Below are 16,340 nucleotides of genomic sequence, written 5' to 3' on the forward strand. Positions count from 1 at the left end.
AGAAGACAGGTGATTGAGATGCTTAATGTTATCTAAAAGATTTTAATTTGATATCTTAGGCAATAGAGAGACACTGAGGGAGGGGCCTTGTAGAAATAAAGATTATTCTAGTAGAAAATGGGAAATATAGTGATATGAGCACTGAGTGGTGGGATGCAAATCAAAAAATTGACACCAACCTTCTGAGCATGAGAAGATAAGAGGCTGGACTGGAATGGCTAGAAATGGGAAAGAAGGGCTAAATCCTTAAGATAGTGAGGTAGAACAAAGTGACCAACTTTGTGGACTATTGTACTGCATGTGGGGGTGGGGGTAAAAGAGAAAGGAAGAGTTGAAAACACCTCAAGGTGGAGAGGACAGTGATGTCCTTGATTACAATGGGAAATAGAAAATAGACTATTTTTTAGTGCTGTGTGGAACACTAGTTTCACAGTGGGAACTCAGACACTATTTGTTGAGAAAATAAATGAACTCATTTTTCAAGTCAATCAGAACATCATAGGACTGATGAATTCTATCATCTTCTTCCTACCACTTCTCAGACCTCTTTTTCCTGACAAGGTAATATTGCTTCCTACAGCGCAGTAGCAAGGGCCTGAAGGATCCAATTACTGACTTCAGAGTCTGAATGGATTTTATGTAGAATATAGTGAGTTCTTGTTCTTTACATCTACTGAAGGCTGAACAAGAGGAAATAGTCTGGAGAGATTTCCAGCATGGTGTTGTGGAAAGACTAATGGGACAGGAATAAGAAAACTTGAATTCTAGTTCCACTTCTACTTACTAGTTGTGACAAGTCATTTAAATTTTTCTTGGTTCCAGTTTCCTTTTCTGCAAAATAAGGGGGATATATTCAACGACCTCTAAGTTTCCCGCTAGCTCTATCCTCTATCTCAAGGGAAATAGAGTAATGTAGAAAAAGTTAAGAGGGTAAGATTCAAGGCTACCTCTCATAGCTGTATTTATCATCTCTATGCAAATTACTATAAAATCTATATTTCTACTCCTATCTTTCCCAGAGATCTAGTTTCATATTGCCAATAAAATATTGAATAGTTTCACTTAGGTATCCCACTGGCACTTCAAACTCAATGTTTATTTTATTTTATTAAGCCTAGGTCTTCCCATATCACCCAGATTAGAAGTGCTTATAAACCCAATCCCACTGTTGATCAGCATGGAAACTTTAACCTTAGTCTACCTAATGGTTCTCTGACTCTGGGGCTCATCATACTGCCACCATACTTCATCAAATCACCTGATCATCTTGATGGGGTGGATGGCAATAGGTTTTACAGGGTCTCTGAGGACCAGAGTGTTATTGTTACACTTTACAGTGGGCAGGGGTTCTTAGGGAACCTGCAAGTTTATTGTTACATTGTATAGTGGGCAAGAGTTCTTAGGGAACATGCAAACTTAAAGAAGCTACAGGTATAATTTTAAGGAATTGAGACAGTAAATCACATGTCAATTATGCTAACTAGGTCGGTAAGGGTGGGATTAGGGAGGAGTTAAAGAGTGGTCAGTGCTTAAAGGAACATGCACTTTTAATGTCAACTGCGCAGGGGTATTGCCCATAATTCACTGGGAAATAGCCCAAGGGGGGATTACCTGGAGGTGTGGTTTTAGGCTTGAAACATCACTAAGTCAGCTAGTGGTCAAGGCTGACTGAGAAGTGACTAGTCTGCCACCCATCAGTGTCATGTTTGAGAAGATGGATGTTGGGAACCAAGGCTAATGGAGACTCAGTATGTGTATAATTGGCTAAGGGGTTAACCTATAGATAGTGCATTGAAGGATTCACAGATGCAGATGGCCATTATACTAAGGAGAAATAACGTTTGCCTAAGCTAAAATGTTTATAGATGGTTAAGTGAAGGATTCATAGGTGTAGCTTGTTATTGTTCCAAGCAGAAATAAACAGTTCATGGGTTGTTGCTGGGCAGAGTGCTGGCAGGGGGAAGGGGCAAAGTTAATGCTCTGAGACTGGAGGTGGGGGGGAAATGTGATTTTACAGACTGGTTTTACAAATTGATTTTACAAACTGATGTTACAAACTGATATTACAGACATAGATCCCAAGCACCCCATCAAGCTTAGCCAACCATAACTCAGAATTCCTATGCTCAAGTAATACACCAGCTTCAGCCTACCCAATAGCTTGGATTAAAGGCATATGCCCCCACTCCTGGGTCAATCCCAATGTTTACAAAACTGAACTTTTCATTGTCCCCAAAGAACCCACTTCTCTCCCAAGACTTTCTGCTCTATTGATGACAACGCCATCTTCCAAATCACCCAGATTCACAACCTTAGAGTTACTCTTTATTCTTTCTTGTCCTTCACAGTTCTGAACAGTCAATTGACAAGTTTCGTTGATTCTGCCTTCACAAGATTTCTCATTATAAATGAGAAACAGTGAAATCTAGTCTAATGAAAATTTATCTAGTGAAATCTAGTCCTGTCCACTCTCATTGTAACTACCCTAAATTGAGGAGTGTGTCTCTTTTCATATAGACTATTTTAATAGTACCTTCATTCTTATCCATGATACTTGCCTAATCACTCTCTGACATACCCTTCATGGTACTATCTGAATAAATTTCATAATGCATCATTCTGATCATGTTACTCTTCTATTCAAATATCATTAGTGTCCCACTGAATAAAGAATAAACTTGTGATCCTGGCATTCAATGACCCCTACTATTTGACTTCCAGTGACTTTTCCAACCTTAACGCATACCATCCTTTTCACAAAATCTAAGTTCTAGCCAAATTGGTCTTCTCACCTATTCACTCCTATCTCCTTGCCTTAGCTCTTTGTGGGAAGGCACTCTCCCCATCTACCTATTTCCATCTCTTACATACTCTCCCTTCATCCAAGTCCCAGCTCTAGTACTTCTCCAGGAATACTTCCCTGACCTCTGTGGTAAAGGTGATCTTTTTCTGCTCAGATTTGGTCATTTATCTGAATCTTTCCTTTCCATATTGCCTTGCATCTCACTTACTTGTATCTGTGTACATGCCCTCTGTACCTGCATTAGATAAGTTCTTTGAGAACAGGATTTATGTCTTATTTATATCTATATCTATGATTTCACTTAGTCCCTTGCATTCAATAGGTGCTTAATCAGTGTTTGCTGGAATTGAATTTACTTATATAATTAACATCAGGAAGTGTAAAACTCTATGAGACAATAAAATTCCTAAATTTAAGAAGTCAAAATAAGATAAAGAAGAAAGGAGAAAGAATGAAAGTGAAAATATGTTGAAAAAGTAAAATACTTTTGGAAAGTCATATTTTCAGGGGAAAAAAAACTATTGACAAAGGAATTAGCTTTTATTTTGAGTGAAAATCTTACCTATTAAGAGATACTGTGAGGGCAGCTAGGTGGCTCAGTGAAGAGAGCCCTGACCCTGGAGTCAGGAGGACCTGAGTTCAAATCCAGCCTCAGACACTTAACACTTACTAGCCATGTGACCATGGGCAAGTCAGTTAACCCCAATTGCCCTGCCTTCCCCCTTCCACAAAGCAAAAAAAGAAAAAAAAAGATATACTGTATTGAAAAAAGAAAAACTGAAAATAAACAACATAGTTTAAGACACTTGTCAATATATTTCACAGATACCTTTTACAGAACAGAACCTAAAAGGTCTTTATATTTAAGGATGAGTCATCTATTTAGGATAAGTACCTCAGTTCAGGAATTCCCTACTTTCTGTTTGTGGATTCCTGGGTATGATAAGCTCATCAAGAAATTATTGAGAATATTTTGTAAATAAGTATGTTACCCTATTGATATTTTACAAAAAAAATTTTTTCAAATATGAACTGTACAAACTGATAAATATTAATAAGTTTGTGGCTTTAAAATGCTGTGCATCAAAGTTTTCCTTATGAAATCATCATGTATCTTTATTCTGTTTGGTCTTGTACATATGCATGATAAGCTCCAGAATTTCTTTCCTTTCATATTACATATATGGAATCATAAAGTTTGCTGAAAGCCATGGGGTATAGTCACTGAAAAGACTGGGAGTCTGATTTATGTGTTCTTTTACCTAGAAGCATGAGATTGAACCAGATAATCCCTTTAAGCTACTTTTTAGCCCTCATCCTCTTAACATGAAATCCTCCACCTACCTTTCTTGCAAATGGATTTGACATCTTTTCCAACTGAGGGTATGAGTAGATAGGATCCTCTATGGCACACTTTCACCTCTCTTAAGTTTTTCCTCTACTTCATACTTCGAGAGTAGAATATCATACAAGCTAATTGAGTTTCATTTAATATCTCCAAAGTGCGAATGATGGCCCTGTAAATTTAAATGACACTACAGGGAATCTAGGGATATTGGGAACTTCCAATCCTGGATCATGTTAAACAATATTTAGATAACTGGCCTCAAAGTAAGACTCTTTTAAAGTACAAGTAAAAATGTTTAAAAACTTATTTTTTTCTCTTTGGGAAAAGAAAAGTCAGAAGCACCTACAGTTCAACTTGGTGGACTATAACTCTTTTTTATTTTTATTAATTTATTTGTTTCCTTTTAGTTTACAGGATTCAATTCCACAATTCCTTGAGTTTCACATTTTGTCACTCTCCCTCCCCTCCCCCCCATGGCGGCTTATAGTCAAGTATAGGATCCGTAAATACTTTCACATTATACATTGGTCAGGTTATAAAGACGGATTGTACCAGCTGGAATGAAAAATGATAAAAAGGACATAAAACCAAATAAGAGAAGGAAAATGATCAGGTATTTTGCTTCCACCTGGATATAGACTTAGTTCTTTCTAGTTCTTTCTCTAGATGTACATATTTCTCTCCATCATGAGTCTTTTGGGATTGACTTATATCACTGCATTGCTGAGAAGAGTCCAGTCTATCAAAGTTGGTCATCACACATACATTGTGTCTGTAATTGTGTAAAAATTTCTCCTTGTTCTACTCTTCTCACTCAGCATCAGTTTGTATAAGCCTCTCCAGGTAAATATGAAGACCATCTGCTCCTCGAGCCCATCAATTGGGGAATGGCTGAACAAGTTGTGGTATATGCATGTTATGGAATACTATTGTGCTATAAGAAATGAGGACTATAACTTTTTAAAGTACTAGATATCTCCTGAAGGGCAAATCCTAAAAACATATTCTCTGTTGAATTTTTACTTGTTAAATATTTAAGGGGCAAGAGCTTGAACACTAATAGTTATGCATTCATTTTCCATTCATCCAATAAGTATTTATTAGGTAACTTCTATAAGTATGGCATATTATTCTTTCTGTTTCCTCATATTTTGCATTTGTAACCACCTTATTTCCCCCTCTCATTCTCTCTCACCTGGTTTTATCACAATCTTTTCCTAACTGGTCCTATCCCTCTTTCAAGTCCCTACCCACTTTAGTCTGTCCTCAACATTAAAGTGGTTAATGTGTTAAAGTGCTTTTCCTGGACTTGACTATATTATTTTTGTATCTCCGATGCCTAGAAAAGTATGTGCCATAAAATAGGTGCTTTAATGCTCATTGACTGAGTGATTGGACATCTTTTTAGGACATTGAGGAAGGTGCTGGAAAAATAAGATATGGGCTTCCTCCACATGGAACTCACAATCTGTCTGGAGGATGATGTTGTAAAATAATTGCCATACAAATTAGATAAGACTGGACCGATTGGTCTATCGGGATAGGGAGCTCCTATTGAGGAACTTCCCCCATTTTTTTATTTATATATTGATGTATTTTATTATGTATTGATTTTTTTAATGCTTTATTAACTTCTGATTTACATCATTCATTTCTGCCAGAATTTGAGTTACAAATTTTCTCCCTGTTTTTCCCCTACCCATTGCCCCAAAAGAGCAGTCCCACAGGATATCCCCTCCTCCAATCTAATCTCTCCCATATCTTCTCCCATACCCCCTTAGACTTTTTCAGTAGGGCATGGTGGATCTCTATGCCCCAGTGCTTGTATATCATCTTTCCCAATTACATGTAAGATAGTATTAGTAATAGTATGTGTGTGTGTGTGTGTGTGTGTGTGTGTGTGTAAAATTTTAAACATTTGATTTTAAATCTTTGAATTGCAAATTCATTCCCTTCCTCCCTTGTCACCCACCCTTACTGGGAAGATAACAGTTCAGTATAGATAGTATATGTGTAGCTATTGCAAAACATTAACATAGCAGATACATTGTAAAAGACCAACTATATTTCCCACCCTCCTATCCCACTACCCACTTGTTCTATTCTCTTCTTTGATCCCATCCCTTTTCAAAAGTGAGTGCTTCCAACTTCCCTCCCCCCAGCCTGCCCTTCCTTCCATTATCCCCCCTCTTAACCCCTTTCCCCTACGCTCCTGTAGGGTGAGATACCCTATTTAGTGTGTATGTCATTCCCTTCCCGAGACAAATTCAGTGAGAATAAGGTTGACCCATTCCCTTCTGTCTCCCTATTCTTCCCCTCCATTGTAACCATTTTCCCTTGCCTCTTCTATATGAGATAGTTTACCCCATTCTGTCTCTCTCCATCTCTTCTCATTATATTCCTCTCTCACCTCTTAATTTCCCCTTTTAAGTATCATCCCTTCCTATTAAATTGGTCCTGTGCCCTATATCTATGTATACCTGTACACATATATACTCACGTTCACATATGTATTCATACGCCCATATAAACTCCAATATAGACATATTTCTATTCCCTTCAACTATTTTCATATTGAGAAAAGTTTCATCAGTCACAATTATCCTTTTTCCATGTAGGAATGTTGATAGTTCAACTTTGATCAGTGGCTTATGCTTTCTTTTCCCTGTTTACCTTCTCAAGCTTCTTTTTCTTCTTGTATCTGGATGTCAAATTTTCTATTCAACTCTGGTTTTTTCATTAAGAATGCTTGAAAGTCCTCTACTCCACTGAATTACCATATTTTCCCCTGAAACATGATATTCAGTTTTGCTAAGTAGCAAATTCTTGGTTTTAATCCCAGCTCCTCTGCCCTCCATAATATCCTATTCCAGGCTTCCCTCAGTGTAGAAGCTGCTCCTGGGTTATCCTGATTGTGTTTCCACAAAATTCAAATTGTTTCTTCCTGGCTGCTTGTAATATGCTCTCCTTGATCTGGGAATTCTGGAACCCGGCTATAATATTCCTAGGAGTTTTCTTTTTGGGATCTTTTTCAGGAGGTGATCAGTGGATTCTTTCATCCTCTATTTTGTCTTCTGGTTCTAAAACATCAGGGCAATTTTCCTTGAGAACATCTTGGAGGATGATTTCTAAGTTCTTTCCCTGATCATGGCTTTCAAGTAGACCAATAATTTTTAAATTATCTCTCCTGGATCTATTGTCCAGGTCAGCAGTTTTTCCCATGAGATATTTCACATTGCCTTCTATTCTTTCATTTGTTTGGATCTGTTTAACATCATCTTGATTTCTCTTAAAATCACTAGCTTCCCTTTGCTCCAATCTAAATCTGAGGGAATGATTCTCCTCAGTGAGCTTCTGAGTTTCTTTTTTGATCTGGCAAATTTGGCTTTTCAAGGCTTTCCTCTCCTTATTGCCTTTTTGAGCCTCTTTTGCCATTTCAGTTAGTCTGTTTTTTTAAGGTGTGATTTTCCTCAGTCAGGCTGTTGACTCTCATTTCATAATTTTCTTGCATAATTCTCATTTCTCTTCCCAATTTTTCCTCCCATTCTCTTACCTGCTTCTTAAGGTCCTCTATGGCCTGTAACCAGCTCATATTTTCCTTTGAAGCTTTTGGTGCAGGAGTTCTGACTTCACTATCTTACTCCTGTCCCATTCTTTGCTCCTTTTTGTCCACCAAATAGGAGTCTAATTTTGGAGTCTTCTGTTTGTTTTGTTTCCTTTGTCTGGTCATTTAGCCCCTCAGTTGCTTGACCCCTGGGCTTTTTAGCACAATAGGACTCTGCCACCAGACAGGGGAGTTTTTTCCAAAACACTGGGGTTTTCTCAGCTGCTGGAGGTATTAGTTGGGTGCCCTCTCTGAGGCTTCCACATGCTCTGGCAGGAACCACAGGACCTCCACCCTAGACTGCAATTCAGATCCAAGCAGGTTAAAGCAAGACTGATTATCCCTCAGACTGGTCATTTGGTCTCCCTGCAGTCTGCAGACCAGGACTGTGGCTCCTCAGAAGCCTCTCACCTTGGTGGCAAAAGCTGACATACTCCCAACTACTGGTGCCAAAGTCCAGACTGCACTGATCTCTCACTTTGTCCTTAGCATCTTTGTGTTGATAAATCTGGTGATCTGGAGTCCCTCCAGCTGTAGTCAGTCCCCTCCCTCCCCCCCGGGGCTAAAATCATGGCTTGAGAGTGGCTCGGCTCCCAGAGTGATTCCTGCAGGCCTGCCGGGCTGTCCTCAGCAGGAGGTTAGCTGGGTTCTGCAGCTCCAAAGTTTGTTCAGGGTCCCGTTTTACATGAATTGGGGAAGGTGGAAGCCAAAGCCGGACGTGGAGGTCCTGCTTCTACTCTGCCATCTTGACTCCACCACCCGGGACTTCTCCCTTTTAATGTAGATCAGCATCTTCTCTGCACCTAACAGTGTTAAAAAGTTTCTCAGAAGTACATCGAGATTAAGTCACTTGTTCAGGTTCAACTGTAAATACATAGTAGAGGTAAGGACTCAAACTGCTACCTTCCTAATTTCAAGGTCCTCTCTACTACTCCATAGTATCTCGCATAATACAAATTGGCTTGTGAAAATGCAGACAAAAAAATAAAACTATTCCTTGATGTTAGTTTAGTTTGAATTCACTCTGATGCTCAGTCTTGTCAATTCTATGTCTATAGAACTGTGAAATTTCTCTTCTGATTTCTTTCATGACCACATCCTCACTCAGATTCTCTTCATATAGCACTCTGATTACTGTAAGTAGAGAACCAGCTTCCATTTTAGTCCAGCTCCACTGAAGTCCATCTACTGCACTGCTACCAAAATAATTTCCCTAAAGCTTATCCAACCATGTTACTTCTGGCTCAGGAAATTCTCATATCTCCTTATCACCTCCAGTATAAAATATGAACTCCTCAAATTTATGGTAATTTTACATTTTCTTTTCAGGCCTGTTGGACACTATTCCACTTCAGATTCTCCATGTTCTGGCCAGACTGGCGTGCTTGCCATTCCTCAAACTCAGTTCTCTGCCACTGATGTCTATACTTCTGTATAGGTATGAATTATGGATAGTGTCAGGAATCTGCTCTTCATTTCCTCCTCCCAGAAGCCCTAGTATCCTTCACTGCCCAGGTCATTTGCCATCTCCTCCCAGAAGACTTTTCTAACCCATGGGACAGTAGAAAAAGCCCTGGAATCAAAAGAACTGCTATAAGTCCAGACTCTAACAGTTACAATAAGTGTCTCCTTGACAAGTCACTTAATCTCCCTTTGCCTCAGTTTCCTCACCTTAAATGAAGAGGTTAGACTCAATAGCTTCTAAATTCCTTGCAGTTCTAAATCTCTGATCTCTTTTGGTGCTAGTGCTGGCTCCCTCAACAATATGTACATATGCAAATACAGATGTATATATGTGTACATATTGATACACTCTACTAGAAGGATATAAGTAAATAGGTGATAGATACAAATATGTATGTATATGTATGTGTATATGTATATGTATGTGTTTCACATGTTATATCCTCCCTGTACAGTGCAATCTCCTTGAAGTCAGAGACTATTTTTTTTAATTCTTTGGGGGTATCTAGGTGGCACAGTGAATAAAACACCAGCCTGGGAGTCAGAAGGACCTGAATTCAAATCCAGCTTTGGACACTTGACCCTTACTAGCTGTGTGACCTTGGACAAGTCACTTAACTCCAATTGCCTTGCTTTCCTCCTTCCAAAAAAATTCTTTGTATCCCCAGAGCTTAACACAGCACCTTTAACACAGTAAATGTGTAATATTTGTTTATTGGATTGGATAGACTTGAGTGAGGAGGCTCATTACCCCTCTAATATTGAGTGCTCAAAAAAGATTTATAAATAGAGAAAAATGTTTCCCTCATGATATAGAGTGTAAGCAATTAGCATTTAACTTTTTAAAAAAAGCATTCCATGTAGGCAAGAATCAAATGGAATAATATTTTTAATAAGACAGACCCAGTAGGTGTGGTTTTTCCTTAATGAGGTTCTGACAGAACAAAAGATCATTGTCATTTTCAGGGAACATGCAGAGAGCTGGGTGATTTTCCAAATGTGTATGTTCTCGCTACCTTTGTTTATGGTCACTGTATTTCAGGCAGAGTGCAACTGGGGCTTTTCTTTTTTTATTAAAAAAATATAAACAAAGCCAGAGATGAGACATCACTTCTGCCAACTTTTTAATTATATTTTGATGGGTTTTTCAGAAATAACATTGTTCTGTAATCATACATCATGAACAAACAAAATTAAACTCATACCTGAGGGCCTACCAAATCACAGATGCCTTTACTGAAAGAACAAAAAGAATTAATTTGGTGAATGCTTATTTTGAAAGCAATCTTTCCTTGCTTCACTATTAAATGTCTTCCAAATTTCAAAAGGAAACATTTTCTTCACTTTCCTAAAGGAACTATTCATTCCTATAGTGCTTAGAAGAAGGTTAGCAATCAGACATAGTGAAATGTTTTTATTCTCCTCCCCATTGTTGGAGTTATATCCTTTCCTACTCAGCTTTGAGAGAAGATGGGGGTGGGGGAGTAGGGAGAGAGTTTAGCATATTTAGTGTGCAGCTTTCTCCATTAAAAAAAAAGCTGTCTATCCTATTAAAAGCCTATGAGTCAATTCACCTTGTAAAAGTAGATAGGATTTCCTCTCTGTAGACAGCATCTGTCCCCAGGAGAAGCTACTCATTACTAGATATACAGTTTCTTGAGAACAAGTTTACATAAACCTATTTTTACATAAACCTTTACATAAACCTATGATTCTCTTCCACAAAGGTTCCACCTACTATTGTAGCCAAAAGAAACATGCCTCTCCTCCCAAGAACCCCTACTGCTCAATGCTTCACAAAAATCTATTGGGATATTAGCAAGTAGAGAGTGATACATCAAACTCCAGTTCACACTTTATGTCTTCCCATTTGATCTTTCTACAGTCTTTGATACTGTCAATCATCCTCTTCTAATACTCTCTTTTCTCTAGGTTTGTGTGACACTGCTCTCTCCTGGTTCTTCTATCTATCTGATCTCTACTTCTTAGACTCTACTGGACCATCACCCAGGGCATGCCTCCATTAACCTTAAATGCCTCCCAAATCTTTGTCTTGATCCTTTTCTCTTCTCCCTCCATATACTTTCACTTGATGATCTTATCAGCTCCCAGGGATTCAACTATCATTTCTAGACAGATGATTCTCATGTTTATTCATCCAGCCCTAACATCTCTCCTAAACTCGATTCTCATACCTCTAAATATGTATTGGACATATCAAGCTAGACATGTTAAGTTTAATGTGTCCAACATTGAATTCATTATATTGCCACTTAAAACTTCCTCTTTTTCTACCTCCCCCATTACTTTGAAGAATATGGCCATCCTCCTGCCTGTCATTGCTGACAACCTAAGTTATCCTCATACATGTACCCAAATCCAATCTGTTCCCCAGATCTGTCTGTTTTACCTTCGTGACATCTCTTGCACATGTCCCCTTCACTTCTCTGTCATTGTCATTGTCCTGGCAAAAACCCTCATTACCTCATCCCTGGGCTCTTGTAATGCATTAGTTATTCGTTTTCCTAAATGTCTTTCCCCATCCCAGTCCATCCTTCACTCAGCTGTTAAATTGATATTCCTTAAACACAGGTCTGACCGTGCCATCCAATAAACTCTAGTGGCTGCCTAGTGCCTCCTTACATTTATGTCAAATATAAAATCCTTCGTTTTGCTTATAAATCCCTTTATAACTTGACCCATTCCTACTTTTCCAGTCTCCTTATACCTTACACTCCTTTACATAATTTATAGAGCCTTTGGCTTCTTTGCTGTTCTTCACACATGACATTCTTTTGTCTGCTAAGTTTTCTCTTTCCCACACAGACATCTCCATTTCCTACAATTTATCCTTTTGTCCAGGATGCTCTCCAGTCTTCTTACCATCATAGACACCCACTTTTGCAGATACTCTAGTCCAGAAATGAGGAAAACATCCTAAGTGTGATCTGGTCAGAGCAAAATGTAACAAGGCTCGTACATACACACACACACACACACACACACACACACACCTGCACACTAAGCTTCTCAATGAAGCCCTGAATCCCAGAATTCCATTAACTTTTTGGCTCCCACATGGCCCTGTTGACTCATATTTTATCCACTAAACCCACTAGTTCTTTTTCCTATGACCATGACCAAGTCACTCTGCCACTCTGCACCCATTTTCTCATGTGTGAAATTAGTTTGTTATCTGTATTCTCTTCCTCTCAGTGTTGTTTCAAGGATTTGTTATATTGTGTGCTGTCTCCTTTGTACCTATAAAATATTACACAACATGTTTCTAGCATTATTTTCAAGTTATTCATTATGTACTGTGATTTAATAATATGTGGTATGCTTAAAGAGTTTACATTATATCTGACAAGAAATGGGGAGCCACTGAAGACTTTCAAACAAGGTAACAACACAGTTAGTCTGTGCCATAGGAAGATTATTTTGCCATCTTTATGAAGAATTGATGGAAGATAGTTAAGATGAGAAGCAGAAATATGAATTTGGAAGCTATTAAAGTAGCCCATTTAAGATATGATATGACTCTTAACTAGTGTGGTAACTGAGTAGATAATATGTGAGAACTATTTTGGATAAAGAGTCAACAGTACTTGATATCTGAATTGACATAAGGATGGGAAGGAGAGAATAGGGAGAGGGAAGGATCAAGGATAAGACCAACACTTCAAACTTAGATGACTAGAAGCATATTTTTGCCATAAACATTAATTAGAAAAGTTTGAGAAGAGATCAGCTAATGTCAAAATATAATGATTTCCATTCTGGCAGTAAATATTGTAGTACTGGGGTTTGGTAGAAGGAGTATGACTGGAAATAGAGGCTAAGAGGTAATTTGCCTAAGAATGGTATTTGAACTCTGATATAAGAGCAGAGGAACTATTAAGGGGGAGAGTATAGATTACAGGGGAGGGGAACCTGTGACCTTGAGGCCACATGTGGCCCATTAGGTCCTCAAGTGTGGCTCTTTGACTGAATCCAGACCTCAAAGAAGGACCTAGTGGGCCACATTTGGTCTTGTGGTTTCAGTTTCCCCACCCCTGGATAGAAAAAAGACACATGGACAGAGCCCTAGGATATGGCTGCATTGAAGGATTGGGACATGTATAGTAATTCAATAAAAGAGTAAGTAAAAATCATATGAGAACAAAGAAAGAACTGTGCCAAAGAAGCCAAATGAGGAGTAGTCAGAGTACAAGGATAGCCAAGAGTGTTAAGAATGATAAAGACATTGGTGAAGGACGATGAGGACTGAGAAAAGGTTATCAGAATGAGGAATCAATACATTTACAATAATCATGGACAGAGTGTTTAGGATTGAGTGGCAGGCAGATTATTAACCTTTCTGGGACTTAGTTTCCTCAAAAATAAATATAGGGGATTAGATCAGAATATATTTAAATTCTTTCTAGCTCTAAATCTCATTATCCTATGAACTGAAAACCATTTGACCATTCTTATGTAGGACTGTTTTCATTGTAGTTTAATGGGTGAACAGTTGATAGAACAGACAAATTCATGGTCATAAGATAAGGTTATTGACTACAAAGCTGAGACAGTGTTATTATAGGTGATCACTCAAGGTCAGAATCATTAACGAGACTATTTCCCAGAAGGTTAGATTATACTCGAGAAAAGGTTGTATTCAAATACTTCCATATAATAGGAAAGTTCTGGGATTTCTAGGAAGTCTTTTTAGGAAGAGGAGATCTCAGTCTTAAAGAGATCTACTGTGCCTGATGGTTTCTGAATCTGATATAGAAGTAGCTTTCCCTTCATTTGCCTAGAAGTTCTTTAATTTTTTTTTCCATGGGCAGCAGAACTGTGTTCTTGAATACAATGTTACAATCTAAGTTTCTCCCAGGATCACAATTGGAAGGAAACATGTAACTGGATATTTGCTCTGCGCATTGACATTCTCCTGCATTAATTACAATAAGTACATAAGAGATGCATGAACAAAATCCCTGGGAAATTTCGGAGAGGGAGAAATGATAATCATTTGGGAAGAGCAGGGAATGGGTTCACATAAAAACTGGACCATGATCAGATTTTACATAATATCTAAAATATCAATAGGGATTAGACTAAGCATATTTTCTTCTTATTTGTTATTTTGCTTCTCTTTTTCTAGATTATCTTTCACATCTGAGAATTTGCCTACCCAATTCATTGTTCTCTTTTTTGTTTGTTGAGATTTGACATCACAGATTCAAGTTTTCTATTCTTCCCATTATTTTTGATCTGCAGGGAAAAATCTCTGTTCTGAATTTTTATTTCTCATTTAAAATATTCAGGATCATCCTGTTGTGGTTATATGTTCTCCCCAAATTGCACACGTCTGTTTATCTTAAGTGTTGGATAAGTTTCCTTTGTGTTGAAGTATTTATTTGTAGATACCTTGGTTCTTTTACTAGGTCTGAAGGTCATATTTCCATCTGTTGTTAAGGTTTTCCATGTTGATTGATTTATTTGTTTATATTCTAGGTCTTTGAATATTCTTCATCCTGAAATCTTTGGTAATTTCAGTCTTTTTCTCCTTATTTTCCCCTCTTATTCACATTCTTATTCCCCCCAGGTTAATAGTGATTTCACTGGGGCTTCATATCAAACATCTCAGCCTCCTAGACATTGATGGTTCATCACCCTAGGTCTCTGCCCTAAGTGACTACTGAGGGGACAGAGCTGGTCATTATTCAGTTATATCACCTTCTATGTGGCTTAGCTGCTCTATCTAATCACCAATTAAGGATTGTTTCTCTCTATCTACTGCAATAGCTTAGTAAGCAGATACCTACCCATTAATGCCAGTTTTAGGAATTGATTGACAGTAAATATAAAAGAGCAATCAGGTCCTCTAGCTTATTATTTCTGATTAAATCTGTCCTATCCCTACTAAGTCCACCACTGGACTGTGGGGCAATAAACAATTAGAGGCAGAACCAAACACTTGAGTTGAGATTACACAAGAGATGGAGGTTTGGGGCCAGGAATTTAGATGGAAATTTCTGCAGCAAGCATATGTAAATAAATGTATGATGTGGGGGCAGCCAGGTAGCACAGCGAGTAAGAGCACTGGCTCCAGTGTTGGAATGACCTGGAGATCAAATCCCAGGCTCAGACACTTAGCACCCACCCAGAAACACCTGGCTATGTAACCTTGAGCAAGTTACTTAACCCCAATTGCTTAGGGGCAGCCAGGTGGCTCAGCGAGTAAGAGCACCAGCTCCAGTGTCAGGATGACCTGGATCAAATCCAGGCTCAGATACTCAGCAACACACCCAGAAATAACTGGCCGTGTAGCCTTGAGCAAGTCACTTAACCCTGATTGCTTAAAAAAAAAATAAATGTATGATGTGTAAATAAATTACTAAAAGTTGAATTTGCAGGATTCAACCTAGTATTGTTGTAACAAGAAATTGTGAGTGAGACCATTAGTAATTTTAAGTGGAGATTTAATTGCCAGCAACTTCCAGTGGTGAGCACAACGCAAATCAGGCTGCCTCGAAAGCCACAACATAACTGTTACCAAGGGAAACCACAACTTGAGCAAATGGGGGAAATACAGAAGCCAAAAGGTAGCAATCAATTCATTGCCTAACTACCTTTTTGTTGCCCAACTGAAAGTCCCCAAGTAACTGGGAACCAGGAAGTTGGGGCTATGGTTTCCAGGTGGTAGGTTTGGGCAGATCTCTTAAGCAGGCTTTGTTTTGGGCAAGTCCCCTAAGTGAACTTACCCAAGATGGGGAGGGATGGCAGATGTTCACAAAATGGTGGTTACAACAATATAACAGACTACTAGACTTGGAATCAGGAATACCTGGGTTCAAGTCCTGTCTCCAACAATTACTAGTTTTGTGACCATTGGCAAGTCACTCAATGTCTCTGAACCCTCACAGATTATTGAGATATTCAAAAAATAATGTTACATAGAAAATATCATAAATTAAAAATTATAATAAAAAATGGAGCCAAGATGATAGAGTATGTGCAGCAACCCAGTTGGACTCTCTAATTCCCCTCCAACTAACTTTAAAAATAACTCCTTAGATCAAATTTTGAGGGAGCAGTCAACAAAAAGTTAGAGTGAGATATTTTTTTTTCCA

This window comes from Petaurus breviceps, unplaced genomic scaffold, assembly GCF_028583685.1.
Source record: "Petaurus breviceps papuanus isolate PSGF00001 unplaced genomic scaffold, PetGlider_PUasm1.0 90849, whole genome shotgun sequence".
In the NCBI taxonomy this organism is placed as follows: domain Eukaryota; kingdom Metazoa; phylum Chordata; class Mammalia; order Diprotodontia; family Petauridae; genus Petaurus; species Petaurus breviceps.